At 41.0% G+C, this 15,129-nt stretch overlaps 1 long non-coding RNA gene across 1 annotated transcript in view; it reads right to left on the minus strand.

Annotated features, from left to right (window-relative positions):
• The window catches only part of LOC124042864, a 38,513-nt gene extending 26,787 nt beyond the window's left edge, over positions 1-11,726 (minus strand). Inside the window, exon 1 of the long non-coding RNA XR_006840218.1 lies at positions 11,565-11,726. This is a non-coding gene — a long non-coding RNA (uncharacterized LOC124042864). The remainder of the gene's footprint in view (positions 1-11,564) is intronic.
• Positions 11,727-15,129: the final 3,403 nt, after the last annotated feature.

Below are 15,129 nucleotides of genomic sequence, written 5' to 3' on the forward strand. Positions count from 1 at the left end.
GATAATTAACTTTTCAATAAAGCGTTTCACATTCTCCACTGGTTGAAAGTAAGTATCTCATTGAAATATTATCCTGTGTCCTCAGATTAATGCAGATGAAGGGAGTTATATACAGAAAAAAAAGCATATCTACGAATTACAAATCAATCATGTTTCTAGTCTGTTGCATAGTTACAATGTGTAATCATTGATGTCCCAGGAGCTAGAGTGGTAAACACTGTTGCAGTGTATAATTGTAATACATACATGCAGACACAGCATCATTCAAATAATGGAGTTTGAAATGACTGAAAAAGAATGTCTCAGAGATTCATACCTGAACCGCACCTTTATTTGCCAAGGAAGAGTACATGATCAGTGAATATATACAATGTACAGGCAATGTGGGAATCTCCTTGGTAGTAATAACTACAGTACATGTATATAGAACTTGCATCCTTGGCACAATAAGGTATATTCTACTCTATTCATAGGCTTGATTAATGCCATTCAGACTTGAAGTTGATACAACAACTATAATAGCAGAGGTTCATAGAAAGGTTCTGAACTAATATTCATACCAAACGTTTTAGGGTCCAGCCACAGATCGGCTACATACTGTAGCTAGCTACACATCCATAGGCATACAGTTATTTGTATCCTCCACTACACAATAAGCAAGTAAATACACTGCTCAAAAAAATAAAGGGAACACTAAAATAACACATCCTAGATCTGAATGAATGAAATATTCTTATGAAATACTTTTTTCTTTACATAGTTGAATGTGCTGACAACAAAATCACCCAAAAATTATCAATGGAAATCAAATTTATCAACCCATGGAGGACAGAATTTGGAGTCAAACTCAAAATTAACGTGGAAAAACACACTGATCCAACTTTGATGTAATGTCCTTAATGAGGCTCAGTAGTGTATGACCTCCCTACAATGCCTGGGCATGCTCCTGATGAGGTGGCGGATGGTCTCCTGAGGGATCTTCTCCCAGACCTGGACTAAAGCATCCGCCAACTCCTGGGCAACATGGCATTGGTGGATTATTATTAATATTATTCTTTATTTTTTTAACCTTTATTTAACCAGGCAAGTCAGTTAAGAACAAATTCTTATTTTCAATTACAGCCTAGGAACAGTGGGTTAACTGCCTGTTCAGGGGCAGAATGACAAATTTGTACCTTGTCAGCTCGGGGGTTTGAACTTGCAACCTTCCGGTTACTAGTCCAACGCTCTAACCACTAGGCTACTCTGCCGCCCCAATGGATGGAGTGAAACATGATGTCCCAGATGTGCTCAGTTGGATTCAGGTCTGGGGAACGGGCGGGCCAGTCCATAGCATCAATGCCTTCCTCTTGCAGGAACTGCTGACACACTCCAGCCACATGAGGTCAAGCATTGTCTTGCATTAGGAGGAACCCAGGGCCAACCGCACCAGCATATAGTCTCACAAGGGGTCTGAGGATCTCATCTCGGTACCTATTGGCAGTCAGGCTACCTCTGGCGAGCACATGGAGGGCTGTGCGGCCCCCCCAAAGACATGCCACCCCACACCATGACTGACCCACCGCCAAACCGGTCATGCTGGAGGATGTTGCTGGCAGCAGAACGCTCTCCACGGCGTCTCCAGACTCTGTGCTCAGTGTGAACCTGCTTTCATCTGTGAAGAGCACAGGGTGCCAGTGGCGAATTTGCCAATCTTGGTGTTCTCTGGCAAATGCCAAATGTCCTGCAAGGTGTTGGGCTGTAAGCACAACCACCACCTGTGGATGTTGGGCCCTCACACCACCCTCATGGAGTCTGTTTCTGACCGTTTGAGCAGGAACATGCACATTTGTGGCCTGCTGGAGGTCATTTTGCAGGGCTCTGGCAGTGCTCCTCCTACTCCTCCTTGCACAAAGGCGGAGGTAGCGGTCCTGCTGCTGGGTTGTTGCCCTCCCAAGGCCTCCTCCACGTCTCCTGATGTACTGGCCTGTCTCCTGGTAGTGCCTCCATGCTCTGGACACTACGCTGACAGACACAGCAAACCTTGCCACAGCTCGCATTGATGTGCCACCCTGTATGAGCTGCACTACCTGAGCCACTTGTGTGGGTTGTAGACTCCGTCTCATGCTACCACTAGAGTGAAAGCACCGCCAGCATTCAAAAGTGACCAAAACATCAGCCAGGAAGCACAGGAACTGAGAAGTGGTCTGTGGTCACCACCTGCAGAACCACTCCTTTATTGGGGGTGTCTTGCTAATTGCCTATAATTTCCACCTGTTGTCTATTCCATTTGCACAACAGCATGTGCAATTTGTCAATCAGTGTTGCTTCCTAAGTGGACAGTTTGATTTCACAGAAGTGTGATTGACCTAGAGTTATAGTGTTGTTTAAGTGTTCCCTTTGTTTTTTTGAGCAGTGTAGTTAGCTAGCCATGTTAGTTCAGCTGCATTGCATGGCAAGCTTACACAATTGTACATTCAATTTGCAGTAAACGCTTTAGCTAGCGAGATTCTTTACATCCACTGTTTCACAAGACGAAGCCTGGTTTTCTCAGGACATTAAAACCTGAGACTCTAGGGGCAGTATTTTAATTTTTGGAAGAAAAAAAAAACATTCCTGTTTTAAATGGGATATTTTGTCAGAACAAGATGCTAGAATAAGCATATAATTGACAGCTTTGGATAGAAAACACTAACATTTTCAAAACTGTAAAGATATTGTCTGTGAGTATAACAGAACTGATGTTGCAGGTGAAAGCCTGAGAAAAATCCAATCCGGAAGTACGCCAGGTTTTGAAAGCGCTGCATGCCAATGAGTCCCCATTCAGCTGTGAATGTGCTATCAACCAGCTTACACTTTCTACGTATTCCCCAAGGTGTTTACAGCATTGTGACGCAGTTTTACACATTTATGTTGAAGAATACCCATAGGGGGCTACATTGCGCAAGTGGTCACATGATGCTCCCGGAGAGAAAATCTTGCGTAATGTACAGAGGTAGCCATTATTCCAATCGCTTTTACTGAGAAACCAATTGTCCCGGTGGATATATTATCAAATAGATATTTGAAAAACACCTTGAGGATTGATTCTAAACATTGTTTGCCATGTTTCTGTCGATATTATGGAGCTAATTTGGAATATTTTTCGGCATTGTCGTGACCGCAATTTCCGGTCGATTTTTCAGCCAAACAGGAAGACCAAACGGAGCTATTTCGCCTACAAAAACAATAACTTTGGCTATCTACCTGGGAATCTCGTGAGTGAAAACATCCGAAGTTCATCAAAGGTAAACGATTTAATTTGATTGCTTTCCTGATTTGTGACAAGGTTGCCTGCTGCTAGCAAGGTATAATGCTATGCTAGGCTATCGATAAACTTACACAAATGCTTGTCTAGCTTTGGCTGTAAAGCATATTTTGAAAATCTGAGATGACAGGGTGATTAACAAAAGGCTAAACTGTGTTCCAATATATTTCACTTGTGATTTTCATTAATAGGAAGATATATGTCCGTTGTGTTATGCTAATTAGTGTCAGATTATGACAACGGTCCCGTTCACGGGATGGGTTGTCACTAGAGGTTAAACAACACAAATTACAAATTCATTCTCCTTACACTAGCTAGCAAGCTAATGTTAGCTAGTCAGATAACTTGCTAAATAGCGATTTTCGTAAATTAATTTATAACAAAAAAATATGCACAAAAGTGTAGCTCTCCATTAACCTCTTGCTCCTACCTGACACGCAGGCGTCCCATCTAGACATCTGGAAATGCAAATGCGCTACGCTAAATGCTAATAGTACTAGTTAAAACTCAAACGTTCTTAAAATACACATGCAGGGTATTGAATTAAAGCTACACTCGTTGTGAATCCAGGCAACAAGTCAGATTTTTAAAATGCTTTTCGGCGAAAGCATGAGAAGCTATTATCTGATAGCATGTAACACCCCAAAAGACCCGCAGGGGACGTAAACAAAATAATTAGCATAGTCGTCGCTACACAAACCGCACAAATAAAATATAAAACATTCATTACCTTTGACCATCTTCTTTGTTCGCACTCCTAGATGTCCCATAATCACTATTGGGTCTTTTTTTGATTAAATCGGTCCATATATAGCCTAGATATCGATCTATGAAGACTGTGTGATAAACGGAAAAAAAAAGCGTCTTATAACGTAACGTCTTTTTTTAATTAAAAAAGTAGACGATAAACTTTCACAAAACACTTCGAAATACTTTTGTAATGCAACTTTAGGTATTAGTAAACGTTAATAAGCGATCAAATTGATCACGAGGCGAAGTATATTCTTTAGCTGTCCGTCTGGAAATAATGTCCGGGTAAATCTCAACCAAAATATCCGGTTGGAGGCTTGAACAAATGGCTTGTCTCTTCTTCGTTTGACTAAGAAACAAAGCCTAGGCAAATGACAAGACTGTTGACATTGTGTGGAAGCTGTAGGTATTGCAACCTCAGCCCCATTTATTGTGGTTCGCCTTTATCAATGGGTTGAAGTGGCGGATGGATATATATTTCTATTTTCAGTGATCAGATTTTCCTGTGCTTTTCGATGAAACGCACGTTCTGTTATAGTCACAGCCGTGATTTAACCAGTTTTATAAACGTCTGAGTGTTGTCTATCCACACATACTAATCATATGCATATACTATATTCCTGGCATGAGCAGCAGGGCGCTGAAATGTTGCGCGATTTTTAACAGAATGTTCGAAAAAGTAGGGGGTAGGAGTAACAGGTTAACTAACATATTCCTCTCAATTGTACATTTTATGCTTGACACGTTATAACTACTTACATTTGGTTCCACCGTAATGTTTTGTCAGACATCTTTGTTGAAAAACGTCACGAGGGACGGGTGGCTTGCATCCAAATTCATCATTGGAACTACTTGATATGATTGGTCATATAAAAACACTGGGACCCAAATGCATAATGAGTGCTCTAACTCCCCCTTGTGGTGGTCTGGAGATATGAAGCCGTGACGCTGGGTACCTCTAAGTTCTGCGGTGCAAGCTCGCAACTTTTAACCTTTTGAGTGTAGGGGGCAGTATTTTGATGTTTGGATGAAAAACGTACCAAAATGATACTGCCTATTTCTCAGGACTAGAATCTAGAATATGCATATAATTGTCAGATTAGGAGAGAAAACTCTAAATTTTCCAAAACTGTCAAAATATTGTCTGTGAGTATAACAACTGATATTGCAGGAGAAAACCTGAGGAAAATCCAACCAGGAAGTGTCACATTTTTTGAAACCGCCTCATGCCAATGACTCCTTATATAAGGAGGTTGTGGACAGGTGTCTTTTATACTGATAACAAGTTCAAACAGGTGCCATTAATACAAGTAACGAGTAGAGGACAGAGGAGCCTCTTAAAAAGAAGAAGTTACAGGTCTGTGAGAGCCAGAAATCTTGCTTGTTTGTAGGTGACCAAATACTTATTTTCCACCATAATTTGCAAATAAATTCATTAAAAATCCTACAATGTGATTTTCTGGATTTCTTTTTCTCATTTTGGCTGTCATAGTTGAAGTGTACCTATGATGAAAATTACAGGCCTCTCTCATCTTTTTAAGTGGGAGAACTTTCACAATTGGTGGCATACTAAATACTTTTTTGCCCCACTGTATATGGACACAATTGCGTGATCCAGAACACGAAAGGCTCCCAGAGACCACATTTTTACAAGTCTGTTAGTTTCCATGTTTTTGCCCACACCCACCCATGAAGAAAACATTTTAGACACTTATGCTCTGATGAATCACACAACATATCTGAATGGCATGAATGCTCTCTCTTCTCTCCCTATCTGAATCCTGGCCTCCACATGGCCATTTAGACAAACAGAGAAATACTGCTGCGAAACTGAAATCGTAAACATCTGCTTCAGCGTAGAGATTGGGTCTCTCCAGCTGATCCCCTGCTTATGCCACCCTTGTGTAGAATTGACACTGAAAGGGCACAGCAAAAAATACTGGGTAGCAAATAGAGAAAATGTCAGTTTAAAAATGGGCGCAGTGAAACGCGTGACATTGCACTTCAAACACACCTGCCTGTTTTGACAGTGGGGACAGCGGTGTAAAGTAACTAAGAAATACTTTGAAGTACTACTTAAGTCATTTTTGGGGGGGTATCTGTACTTCACTATTTAAATTTTTGACAACTTTTACTTTTACCGCACTACATTCCTAAAGAAAATATGTACTTTTCACTCCCATACAGTTTCCCTGACACCCAAAAGTACTCATTACGTTTTGAATGCAGGACAACAATATGGTCTAATTCATGAACCTATCAATATAACGTGGTCATCCCAACTGCCTCTAATCTGGTGCACTCACTAAACACAAATACTGCATTTGTAAATTATGTCTGAGTGTTGGTGTCTGCCCGTGCCTGTCTGTAAATAAATATACAAGAGTGACAGAGTGAAAAGAAGGAATACAAGAAAATCATGCCACCTATAATTTCATGTATAGCATTTACTTTAACTTTTAACTTTCAGTTAAAGTGTATTATGTCCGCCACCGTACTTAAGTACATTTAGTGGGGCGTTTTTTTCTTCTCCTCAAAGACAACTGAAAGTGAAACAATTGGTTTGAGTTGGGTGTCGCTAAAGAGCAATTGTGGTGATGCACCAAGATGCGTGTTGCATGTTCTCTTGATCTCTACCAACATGGTGTCAGTAGATCATGATGGTGAGTCAGAGATTAGGAGATACTGCAGGAACTAAAAGTCTACTGAGAGCTAAAAGCCTAAGACCTCCCTTGTGAAAAAGAGTTTGTAAATCTCATTCTACAGTAGGTATTGTTTCCATTTAGTTTTTGTTCAGTTGTCATGTTCGCTTGGTCATACATCTGGCACAGGTTACGTAACATAAGGTCGACCCAATCTCAAGGATTTACAAATGTGTCGTGGCTGAACTCCTGTGATTACACCTCAACTGTAAATTGTGCATATCATAATTAAAGAATGCCTATGTAATCCCAAAACACTGTAGATACACTGAGTGTACAAAACCTTTAGGAACACCTTCCTAATATTGAGTTGCACCCCCTCTTGCACTCAGAACAGCCTCAATTCTTTGGGGCATGGACTACAAGATGTCGAAAGCGATCCACAGGGATGCTGGACCATGTTGACTTCAATGCTTCCCACAGTTTTGTCAAGTTGGCTGGATGTACATTGGGTGGTGGACCATTCTTGATACACATGGGAAACAGTTGAGTGTGAAAAACTCAGCAGCTTGGCAGTTCTTGACACACCCATACCGGTGCGCCTGGCACCAACTACCATACCTTGTTCAAAGGCACTTAAATCATTTATCTTGCCCATTCACCCTCTGAACGGCACACATACACAATCCATGTCTCATAGCTTTTCCCTGGATTCACCTGGTCAGTCTATGTCATGGAAAAAGCAGATGTTCCTAATGTTTTGTACACTCAGTGTATATCATTATGAATCATTCGTGTCGGTAGCTTTTAGATGTCTATCTGGATTCGCTATGCACATTTAGGTCAACCACTTGGCCAAAGAATTATTGGCAAACGTTATTGGCCAAAGCAGGGTTGTTTTGAGGAGGGTTTACTTTGAACAACATTTCTGTTATCCTCACTCTCGTGTCAACAACAAACATCAACAACACACAAACTGTTGACCTAGTAGCTCCTTGTCTGTCAGGGCAGAGTGAATCATCATGGGAGCTAAGAGTTTAGTTTGAATGATTTTTCATATCTCTTTCCAACAACAACCCATGCAGTCCCTCTCTTTCCAAAATATAAAGCATTTTTCACCACATTTACTTTACATAACAAATTGCCCACCAGGGCATATAAACACATTGATACAATGGCCATCTACAACTCCTTAGGCTGAATGCATCTTCATGGTGCCAGATTCAAAGAGCATTGTACTGCACACCAAACATTAACTTCTGTATCTTAAGAGTTGTCTCTGTTTGAGATCTTGGTATTTACTGCCATTTGTCCCAAGATGAACACTGATGGCCAATGTTAACATGAGATAAGCAACTCAAACTCAGTAAACTATGTCAATCATCAGTGCAGTGGCAACAGGGAGAGCGCCTACAGAAACAAAAGGTGCTGTCTAAAACCTAAAAGGTTTATTTGGCTGTCCCCATAGGAGAACCCTTTTTGGTTCCAGGTAGAACGCTTTTGGATTCCACAGAGGGTTCTATATGGAACCCAAAAGAGTTCTTACCAGGAACCAAAAAGAGTTCTTACCAGGAACCAAAAAGGGTTCTTACCAGGAACCAAAAAGGGTTCTTACCAGGAACCAAAAAGGGTTCTTACCAGGAACCAAAAAGGATTCTTACCAGGAACCAAAAAGGATTCTTACCAGGAACCAAAAAGGATTCTTACCAGGAACCAAATAGGATTCTTACCAGGAACCAAATAAGGTTCTCCAATAGGGACAGCTGAAGAACCCTTTTTTTCTAAGAGTGTAGAGAGCCATGGGATGTGGCTCTGTAGTGTGGCTCTGAATTACACTTACTATATGTATATGTACATTGTTAATAGCACACTGGCCTGAGGCAAGTAAAAACGTGTTGGGATAGGTAAGGGTGTGGGATTTAGGGGGGGGGGGGTTCATCCAACTTACCGCCTGGAAAACCCTTGGGTATAGACTGGTGGTCTTGTCAGGGTTGTGTTTTTTTGAGCAGTCAATATAGTTAGCACCTACCATACTGCATGTTCATTGCGTAAGTGTAAGGGTAGAATCGTTTTGGGGGGGTTTAAACTATTGTGTCAGCATCCATTATATTGTTCCAAGTGTGTCCCTGCAGTAGATGATTTGAAACTTGCAATGCTCAAGTCCACAGCAAAATATTGTCGCTAATAAGACAGCAAGCAAATGCAAAATTCAATAGCCCTGGGTGAGATGTGCACTTTGATTTATCTGTTTAAACTCCAGGGAGTCTGTGCCCTAATTGTTTTTTATGATCCCAGGCTCGTTTTTTCTTAAGAACACATACACACATCATTTATCTCTCTTACATTTCGAACAGGAATACACCACAAACACAAAGACGTGAATGCATTAATGCATAGTAGGCTAAACTATTATCCATTATCATGTACGAGTGTGACCAACAGGCACAACGGTTTCCACTAGTTACCCCAGCCACAAAGTCTATTATCGTAAAACTTCACAAAAACAGAAATTGTATTTTTGTCATATTTTAAGTTTAGGGTTAGACATACGATTGGCAGTGTTATTAAGGTTAATCTTACATTTAAAAGCACATTTAAGACGATCATTTGTAGGCATAGGTAGGGTTTATGACTGACTGTGGCAACTCGTGACGACTTGGCACAACTCCGATATCGTGTTTTTTCTCAAAGTTGCCGGGATGTCACATGCCCTACTTATTATGTCAGTAGACCCGTAACAATGTAATCATTACGAAACGTATATTCGATCAAATAAGCCACATATAGAAAATAAGTAATTCATGTTTTAACCAAATTCTGCACGCTCATTGACCTCCATACAAAACTCATCGCATGGTGAGCGAAGAAATATGAAAAAACGCCCTGTTATCCCTCTCGCTTCACCTCTTCCTCTCTGCCTTCCCCCATACCCACACAAGCACACGTACAAACTCTTTCTCTCCCTCACCTCCTCATCAATAATGATAGGTTTATTGACATGTGAAATAGATAACAAGCACTCTCTCACGCGCTCTTATACATACATATACGCACGTACAAACACGCACAAACACACACAGACCGATATTTCTGCAGTAGCCTAATTTAAAGAGATGCAGAACTTCAGAACCAAACTGCAAATTGTGTTACAGCGTCAATTTAAAATGTATTACATTTAGATTTTGTGTCACTGATCTATCTACACATGCCACAATGTCAAAGTGGAATTTTGTTTGTAGAAAAGTTTCTACATTTATTAAAAAAAATGTAAAGCTGAAATGTCTTTAGTCAATAAGTATTCAACCCCTTTGTTATGGCAAGCCTATAATAACTCCAGGAGTAAACATGTCCTAAACAAATCACATAATACACTTAATTGACTAATGTTGTGTTCAATAATAGTGGTTAACATGATTTTTTAAATGACTACCCCATCTCTGTACCCCACACATACCATTAGCTGTAAGACCCCTCAATCAAGTAGTGACTATATCCCTTTGAGCATGGTGAAGTTACTAATTAGGCTTTGGATGGTGTATCAATACACCCAGTCACTACAAAGAGACAGGTGTCCTTCCTAATTCAGTTGCCGGAGAGGAAGAAAACTGCTCAGGGATTTCAACATGAGGCCAATTGTGATTTTAAAACAGTTAGAGTTTAATGGTTGTGATATGAGAAAACTGAGGATGGACCGACGACAACATTGTAGTTCATCCACAATACTAACCTAAATGAAAAGAAGGAAGCCTGTACATAATTCAAATATACCAAAACATGCATCCTGTTTGCAACAAGGCACTTAAGTAATACTGCAACAACAAATAATAATCACATTTACATTTTGTCCTGAATACAAGTCATTATGTTTGGGGCAAATCGAACACAACACATCACTGAGTACCACTATTTTCAAGCATGGTGGTGGCTGCATCCTGTTATGGGTATGCTTGTCATTGGCAAGAACTAGGGAGTTTTGGGGATAACAATAAAACGGAATACAGTTAAGCACAGGCAAAATCCTAGAGGAAAACCTGTTTCAGTCTTCTTTCCAACAGACACTGGGAGATGAATTTACCTTTCAGCAGGTCAATAACCTAAAACACAAGGCCAAATCTATACTGGAGTTGCTTACCAAGATGACATTGAATGTTCGTAAGTGTCTTAGCTGGAGTTTTATATCAAATTGGCTTGAAAATCAAGGAAAAAATGGCTTTCTAGCAATGATCAACAACCAACTTGACCAAGCTTGAATATTTAAAAAATATATATATAATGGGAAAATCCAGGTGTGCAAAGCTCTTAGAGATTTACCCAAATAGACTCACAGCTGTAAACAGTAAAGTATTTTTTAACATGTATTGTCTCAGGGATTAAATACTTAAGATATATTAGTCTTATTTTTCATATTTTTAAAAATAAAATGTAACACTTTTTCTTCCACTTTGACATTACAGAGCATTCTGTGTAGAACATTGACCAAAAATGAAGTCAATTTTAATCCCATTTTGTAACCCAACAAGAGCTGTGAATACTGAAAGCACAGTAAGTAATACAACCACCATACTCTTTGTGAGAAATTGGCAGACATGAGCGCAATTTCGCACAATGATTGATAACAGTGTCATCTCTATCAGGTGTTCGTTAATTGTGCCTGCTAGGAGTCCCACAAACTCACGTTTATAGCCTAACCTAGTTGATCAAAGATAACAAAAACAGAAGGCTTTTCCCTACCTTGGAAACGTGTTTACTCAGTAGGCTACTGCTTGGGGATAGGGTCCCGAGTCAAAATGTAACCAATTCACAAACTTGCAAAGATAAGTAACACATCCGTGCATGCTAAATATCCGTCCATATGAAATAACAGCTCACTTTACATCGCTGCTTACCTTATCATCAGAAGAGTAACGACGAACATTTTGGGCTACTCCCGCACTTTGATTCATGTTTCAGCACCTTGCACCGCTCCAATGGTGGTAGAAATAAATACAAATCACCGTGCGCCTTTATGAATCCGCGTTCTCTTTGTATTGAGCAAGCAATGGTGTGTTGGTAATATATAGAGGGCAATTGACCGACAGGGGACTCGTTGGAACTAGTGATGGGTCGTTCGCGAACGAACGGCTCTTTTTGAATGGCTCTTTTTGGTGAACGGAATCGCATCTGTGAAAGAACCGTTCGTTTGGCTCCCTGGTTGGCATACTGTTACTTTTATTTAACCTTTATTTAACTAGTTAAATCAGTGAAGAACAAATTCTTATTTACAATGACGGTCTACCCCGGCCAAACCCTAACCAGGACGATGCTGGGCCAATTGTGCAACCTATGGGACTCCCAATCACAGCCGGTTGTAATACAGCCAGGAATCGAACCAGGGTCTGTAGTAACGCCTCTAGCACTGAGAGGAAATGCCTTAGACCCTTGTGCCACTCTATTAGTGCTGTTTGAGCTCCAGGCAACTATTATCTGCATATAAGTTAGAAAAAAGGTATCTGAAGGTTGTAATTCCTTACAACAGGAACAATAGATAGTGAGGAGATATACTTTTTTCTGGTCCACACACATTTGTACAGTGCTTTTAAAAAACATACTTTTTTTCTGCTGGCCATCTAATAATTTGGTCAGGTAAAAATGTATTTGAACTACATGTGGCGGTCTGACATAATGGCAGTCAACTTTGTAGCTTTACATTAGAGATGTGATAGTTCCTAGCTGAACGTTGTCTTTTAGCTGAATAGAGCCACATGAGCCGGGTCAATGCCCATCACCAGTTGGAAACAGTTTACTTTTCCGTTTTTTTCACGCTGTGCTTTTTCTGCTATGACATGCATGGTTTCTCACAGCCAATGGTGCCAGTGCGTCAAAGGTTACTGCAATCCAGGATCCTTGGGACGGCCCTACCCCAGTGGTGGCCGCTGATTGGCTGATTACCCGGGGCGAGTGGTGGTTGGAGTTAACAAAGCGGCATGCCGGAAATATGATGCCAAGTTTTCGAACTACCAGTAGTTTCTCTGAGAATATATATAAAGTGATCTGTGTATTTGAACAACAGCATAAATACACCTATTTCACTTTCGCATGTCAAAACCTAATGACTACTACTGTTTGGAACAGATTCAATTCTACTGTTTAGGATGAGCAGCCAGCTCACAAATGCACCGGTGAGAATGCAACAGTGATTGCTGGGGATAGCTAGCTAACATCATGTCAGAAAGCATGATGCGCTCGCCAGTTATATGAAATAACTTCACATTTCCGAGTTAGTCAGATATTAGTTTAGAAAGACTGAGAATTGGCATGGGAGTTAAGTGCATAGCAAGCTGCTTATCAAAGGTAGATAATTGGTTAAATTGACTCAGAAAATCGACCAAACTTTTTCAATGTTTCTACAGTAGATGGCAAATTAATTTGATCATGCTTTGTGATACACCCGGTTTTACGCTGTTTTAGTCCACACAACATGTCACCCTGTCACCTACAGTAGAACCTGATGAACAACATGGGGGGAAAGGGATATTTGTCATGCTTTTATTGTCCTACTAGATCCACGATGAGTAGGTTCTAGCTAGTGTATCCTTCTGTCCTTCAACTCTTTTGTTGGATGTAGTTGGATGTCCAGTTTATCAGGTCCCAGGATCCCATGACGGTTATGGTGATTTATTTACAAGTTAATTACAGTTAGCTTTTTGCTTTAGCGCCATCTGTACCTAATTGAGCAGATCTAGTCTCACGTGCGGAAGTAAGCTGTCGTGTGTGAGAGACTCATTGAGATGGAGTCTAGAGGAGACCCAGAAGTTCTGACTAAATGGGTGCACATTTGAGCACCCTAGGGCGGTCCATTTACTTTGTGCTATTATAATAGCACAATCATGCGATTGTGATTTCATTTGGACAGTTCCCCCTCATAGATGGGTTAGCTGAAAACGTCACAAAAACAATGTGCACGCTTCAATGGGCAGAAGTCGGTGAGTTATTGTGTTTCTGGATGCCCAGATGAATACCAACGATGACAAGAAACTGCCATGTGGGGAATCGTAAATGTCTCGTTTCAGCTAGTTTCGTCTTGTTCTTGATACCATGTTTTGTTTGAAGTGTTTTGACGGATTTCATGTCAATGCTAATATGGCAAAGAATTTGCTAGCTAGCTAGCTAACCAACAACTGTAACGATGTATTTGAGAGACAATATTGTGCAAATATATTTATCCATTAATTATATAAATATATACTTTAAAATACAAATATTTGAACTTTGTTTTTTACCAATCACAAGTTTTGTACGTTTTTTCACAAGTGGGGTGCCGCCCTTAATCCCCAAATGGGCAGGCCACCGTTGCCTAACCCTTACCCTAATCTTAAGCATAACCCTTACCTAACCCCAGGGGTGCAACTTTGGTTTTAAAAGTGGGTGGGACAGTCGGATAAACACTCCAAACAGCCTACCCGACCTCTTGGAGGCGTCCGCAAGGTCCTAAAGCACACCGTTGCATTGTTTTGTATCACATTCCAATAATAAAACTGAGTGGGACAAAATTGCATTTTCAGAATGTGGCCTTGATGGAAAAGACAGACAGGACAATATTTGAAAATGCACCCCTCTGGAATTTCACACCCAACCACAATGATGTTGTAGGCTACTCTCTCCTATTTTTGAGGGCTTCTCCCTTAGACCCTCTGCTCACACCTCCACCGCCATAGAGCCATGGGCTACATTTAAGTTCTCAACCCTTCTCCCGAAGTGTGCACTAGTACACTTCCTGTCATGGATTTAAAAGGAATAGACTGGTGTTTTGAATATGTTGGTGGAAACTCCCTCCAGCCATACTTAACACCAATCCAACTGAGTGAACAAGCTCATCTTTCTGTAGCACGGTAGACAACTGGAACCCAGCCACCTGATGGCCCCCAAGGGACTTTGTAGAATCCACCTCTGAGCTTATTCTAAGCTGGTCCCCACATCAACCTCCTGCTCCAGGGCCCAGAGAGATTACATGACCCAGATTCTCATCCAGGGAGTGGGCATCTTCACAGACCTGTTGGGAGCTTGACTATCTCACTGTGTCATGCCCTGATCTGTTTCAAGTGTCTTTGTGTTTGTCTCCACCCACCTCCAGATGTCACCTGTTTTCCCCATTAGTTCCCGGTGTATATATCCCTGTGTTTCCTGTCTCTCTGTGCCAGTTCATCTGGTTTTTGCCAAGTCAACCAGTGTTTCTCCTAGCTCCTATTTTTCCCAGTCTCTGTTTTTTCCTAGCCCTCCTGGGTTTGATCCTTGCCTGTCCTGACGCCAAGTCCACCTGCCTGAACACTCTGCCTGTTCTGACCTCGAGCCTGCCTATCGCCTAGTACTGTTTGGACTCTGACCTGGTTTATGAACTCTCGCCTGTCCCCAACCTGCCTTTTGCCTGCCCCTTTTTGTATAATAAATATCGGAGCTCAGCCATCTGCCTCCTGT

Source organism: Oncorhynchus gorbuscha, linkage group LG09 (genome assembly GCF_021184085.1).
Source record: "Oncorhynchus gorbuscha isolate QuinsamMale2020 ecotype Even-year linkage group LG09, OgorEven_v1.0, whole genome shotgun sequence".
In the NCBI taxonomy this organism is placed as follows: domain Eukaryota; kingdom Metazoa; phylum Chordata; class Actinopteri; order Salmoniformes; family Salmonidae; genus Oncorhynchus; species Oncorhynchus gorbuscha.